Raw genomic sequence first — 5000 nt, forward strand, 5'->3', positions numbered from 1 at the left:
TGTGTGTGTGTGTGTGTGTGTGTGTTTTGAATGCTTGCTCTGAGCTGAGGCCCAGTCTCTTCCAGTACGAGTGTGTGTGTGTGTGTGTGTGTGTGTGTGTGTTTTGAATGCTTGCTCCGAGGCTCAGTCTCTTCCAGTACGTGTGTGTGTGTGTGTGTGTGTGTGTGTGTGTGTGTGTGTGTGTGTGTGTGTGTGTGTGTGTTTTGTATGCTTGCTCCGAGGCTCAGTCTCTTCCAGTACGTGTGTGTGTGTGTGTGTTTTGAATGCTTGCTCCGAGGCTCAGTCTCTTCCAGTACGAGTGTGTGTGTGTGTGTGTGTGTGTGTGTGTGTGTGTGTGTGTGTGTTTTAAATGAGTTGGTTTTTCAGTACCTGAACCTTTTTGGACAGCATGGTGCCTTCCACCTCCATGATAATTTTCTGCAGGACTTCAAAAGTGTGCCGTCGGGGTAGTTCAGATTTAGGGCGTAAATCAATCCAAACAACAACGCGACAGCCAATGGCACATTATCCACATCCTGCAACACCTGCTGGCCTTCCAAAATGATGCCAATGTCATCTGCTTTGCTGGTGGCATCTGCTTTGACGATGTAGATCCCTACAGTCGTTTCCTCCATTCCCTCTTGCACTTGGATTTCGTCTTGTGCCTGCAGAGGGAACAGTCAAACGAAAGAGAAGATCAAACAAAAGAACAGTTGTTCAGTTGGAGTTTGTTGGGAAAATGGGTTAGTGTTTGGAGTTGGTGGTTTATAGAAGGAACTCCCAACATCCCTTTCATGGAAAACTCTACTTCTACGCCGTACCCTGTTTTTGGGCAAAAGGGAACGTAGCCCCTGCGGATGGGGGTAGGCTGCAGGCCTGCTCACTTTTTGCTGAAAGTACTCAACTACCATAACATTGCAATGACAGTAGCGAGAGCCATAAGTAACAGATTCAGACATAACCATTACAATTTCAGTGACAGTAAGGTTAAAACATAGGCTCTGCGCTATGGAGGTTAGAGAGAGAGAGGGCACAGAGAGAGAGACAGTGTGGCAGAAGAGAGACAGAAATAGTGAAGTGTGAGAGAGGGGAGAGAGAGTGAAAGAGCGAGAGAGAGGACAGAAAGACAGAGAAAGGGGAAAAAGACTGAGACGGAGAAGGGGCACAGAGAACATCATCACCTTGCGACATGCACAGCACACTGCTTGCACTCACCACAAACGCGCGAAGTAGACATTTGGGGTCTTCATTGAGGTACACACACAACGCCTTCAGGATGCATTCACGTCCTCCATCAACATCATCCTGCATCAAGGAAGGATACATTATTTTATGGAATTTTCACAAGGAACACACACAATGCCTTCAGGATGCATTCACGTCCTCCATCAATGTCATCATCATCCTGCATCAAGGAAGGATACATTATTTTATGGAATTTTAACAAGGAACACATACAATGCCTTCAGGATGCATTCACATCCCCCATCAACATCATCCTGCATCAAGGAAGGATAAATTATTATTTCATGGAATTCTATGTCAACACTAATCAGCACTATCCCAAAATTCTCAAATTCTCTTACCTCAGTCATGCAAGCCAAAATGTTCTCTAGGCGTTTGTCAATCTGTCCTCCTCTGTTTTTGAACAGCTTCAGCAGCTTGTCAGACAATATGTCTAGCTGGGACAGGAATCTCGACTGCAAGGGCATTGTAGTTATTCTCTTGAATTCAGCATTTATCTGAAGACACAAAAGAGACAAATCACATACAACTTATAATGCCAAACTCAGGACAGTGGTTCTCAAGCTTTTTTTGAACAAACGCCCCCTTGGCCTCATCATAAGCCTGACAACACCCCCCTTAGTATTAAAAAAGAATGCCCCCCAATAGCAACTAAGCACCTCTCCCTATCGGCTGTATCCTTCCCACCGCCCCCCTAGAGCTCCCTACCGCCCCCGTTGAGAAACACTAATATTAGAGGTGCTCCGATTGCTCGGCTGCCGATCATGACCGGCCGATAATGGCCAAAAATAGCCTGATCGGTGATCGGAAAAACATGCCGATCAAAAAAACGATCGAGAGATATTAAATTCCTCACGCAACCATTTGCCTTTGCACCTGGCGCTGCATGTAGGCGCTGGCTCTGCGCAGCTGCAACTGCACCAAAAGAAGGCATCTTTGCTTGTCTATAACTTTTCGCCATTCCCCCCTTCATTTCCACCATTCATAACCATATCTGCATCAACAATGATCTGATTTTCCGATCCATGCGCCGTTTACCTGACAATGTAATTTGCGATTGAGTACTCGCCAGTGAGCCATTTTACGTTATAACCTGTGTAGTTGCCTCGGTCAGCACGCGACAACTTCGCGTTGTCAGCACAAACATGTCAATTATTGTTTTCAAAGTTGTAATTGGCAGTCAGTCGATTCGTTTGATAGTCGCTGAAACACCAAACGGCGACAGTTGTGGTTAAAACTTGAGAGAGAGATTCAGAACGGTAGTGGAGCACTGCAACTGTGGACGGTGAAAGAGAGGGGAGGGGCTCTCCTCATGAGGCTGCTCATTTAAAGCGACAGGTTGTTTTGTTCTCATATGTGGAAGACTATTTGATGTAATGTTTCAGTTTCAATACAATCTTAAATAGTTTAGTTATTCTATGCAATAACTTATACATTGATTAATACTGTAGACTGTAGGCCTATTACCAACACTAGTCTGAAAGATAATAATAATAATAATAATAATAATAATAGTAATAATAATAATAGCCTAATAATAGACATGTGCAAATTAAGATTGATTGGTTTATGGGCAGAAATGGTATTCAATAAGGATAATTAATAGGCTATTAAAAAAATAGGAAATCATTTTTGTGATCGGCAATGATCGGTAATCGGCAGATAAAGATTTTTGGTGATCGGTATCGGTGATCGGGCCAAAAAATGGTGATCGGAGCACCTCTAACTAATATAGGGCATAACTCGTCTACTTCAAAAATCGAGAGAGAGAGAGAGAGAGAGAGAGAGAAAGAGAGAAAGAGAGAAAGAAAGAAAGAAAGAAAGAAAGAAAGAAAGAAAGAAAGAAAGAAAGAAAGAAAGAAAGAAAGAAAGAAAGAAAGCGCGCAAGAGAGAGAGAGCAAGAGAGAGAGATAAAAACAGTCAGTCAAGTCTCTGTTTTTGACCAACTGTTGCATGCGCACAGTGATGCAAAATTAAAGCATTCCATGTCTTAAATGTGCAGGGACATTCTGAAAACATGCATGAATACCTTGCAGGGCGACCAAAGTCCCGAGTTTGCGCTTCTAATGGGTCAGCAAATCGCCTTGCTGTCAGCAAAATGCCTTGTTGGAACGACTATGAGCGCCCCTTACAACGCCACATTCACCTGAGAGGGAGAGAGAGAGAAAGAGAGGGAGACGGAGAGAGAGACAGAGAGAGAGAGACAGAGACAGAGAGACAGAGAGAGAGAGAGAGACAGACAGAGAAAGATAGAGAACAGTCAAGTTTTTCCGTTTTTTGAATTTTTTCACCAACTGTTTCATGCACCGTGATGCAAAATTAAAGCATTCCATGTCTTAAATGTGCATGGACATTCTGAAAACATGCATGAATACCTTGCAGGGCGACCAAAGTCCCGAGTTTGCGCTTATAATGGGTCAGCAAATCGTGACTTGTTGGAACGACTATGAGCGCCCCTTACAACGCCACATTCACCTGAGAGAGAGAGAGAGAGAGAGAGAGAGAGAGACAGAGAGAGAGAGAGAGAGAGAGAGAGAGAGAGAGAGAGAGAGAGAGAGAGAGACAGAGAGAGAGACAGACAGACAGAGAGACAGACAGACAGAGAGAGAGAGAGATGAAAACAGTCAAATCTTTTTGTTTCTGATCAACTGTTGCATGCACTGTGATGCAAAATGAAAGCATTCCATGTCTTAAATGTGCATGGACATTCTGAAAACATGCATGAATACCTTGCAGGGCGACCGAAGTCCTGAGTTTGCGCTTATAATGGGTCAGCAAATCGTGTCTTGTTGGAACGACTATGAGCGCCCCTTACAACGCCACATTCACCTGAGAGAGAGAGAGAGAGAGAGAGAGAGAGAGAGAGAGAGAGAGAGAGAGAGAGAGAGAGAGAGAGAGAGAGAGAGAGACGAAAACAGTCATATCTTTTTTTTTTCTGACCAACTGTTGCATGCGCACAGTGATGCAAAATTAAAGCATTACATGTGTTAAATGTGCATGGAACATTCTGAAAATGTGCATGAATACCATCTACTTGCTGCACCCCAGTACCATAATCAAGCAAGACTAACTTACCAAACAAGACCAAGTTTAGTACAATCACACAATACATACAAAATAACGGAAAGATAATGACATTAAGTAATGTGCATTTAGCTGCTACAAGACAGAACTACCGTTATGACATGCATGTCCTTGGCAATTACGCGCCATTTAGCTAGCCATGCTAACACTGGTGAATGTTAATTTTAACCAGCCTTCGCTGCTAACACTGTATTACACAATATGGGGCACTGAACCTAATGTTCCCTCGAACTCAACATTTCGGATTTTTTTTTTAACTTTACCTTGCAAATAAGTATTTCACTCGTCTTTTAATCTCCGAAGTGAAAAAAGTTCTTCACGATGCTAACAGACATAACTACCGTAAAGACTTGTACCGGTATGTCCTTGGCAATGATGAGCCAGTTACATCGAGAGTCTCAATGGCCAGTTAGCTAACACCGGTGAACGTTATTTTTTAGCCAGGCTTCCTACTGACATCGTGTTACACAATATGGGGCACTGAACCTAATGTTCCATCGAACTCAACTCAAACTCAACATTTCGGAAAGATATTAGTAATTTTACCTTGCCAATAAATCCTTCCATCGTCAAATAATCTCCGAAGTGTAAACGTTGTTCCCTCCACAGCCGATTCTGTAGTTACTCTTGTCGAGGCAGATGAGAAAGGAAAGATGGTGGGTGTGCACTCACGGCATAAGTGTGCTTAGAAT

At 43.3% G+C, this 5000-nt stretch overlaps 1 protein-coding gene and 1 long non-coding RNA gene across 2 annotated transcripts in view; one reads left to right on the forward strand and one right to left on the reverse strand.

Annotated features, from left to right (window-relative positions):
• The window catches only part of LOC134467062 (protein sidekick-2-like), a 590275-nt gene that overhangs the window by 172100 nt on the left and 413175 nt on the right, over positions 1-5000 (forward strand). The gene's annotated exons all lie outside the window — the stretch shown is intronic.
• The window catches only part of LOC134467509 (uncharacterized), a 1834-nt gene continuing 74 nt past the window's right edge, over positions 3241-5000 (reverse strand). The window contains exons 1-4 of the long non-coding RNA XR_010038592.1: positions 4855-5000; positions 3954-4053; positions 3600-3699; positions 3241-3370 (exon numbers count right to left, since the gene is read on the reverse strand). The exon at positions 4855-5000 is cut by the window's right edge and continues 74 nt beyond it. This is a non-coding gene — a long non-coding RNA (uncharacterized LOC134467509). The remainder of the gene's footprint in view (positions 3371-3599; positions 3700-3953; positions 4054-4854) is intronic.

The sequence above is a fragment of the Engraulis encrasicolus genome, chromosome 17 (assembly GCF_034702125.1).
Source record: "Engraulis encrasicolus isolate BLACKSEA-1 chromosome 17, IST_EnEncr_1.0, whole genome shotgun sequence".
Taxonomy (NCBI): Eukaryota; Metazoa; Chordata; class Actinopteri; order Clupeiformes; family Engraulidae; genus Engraulis; species Engraulis encrasicolus.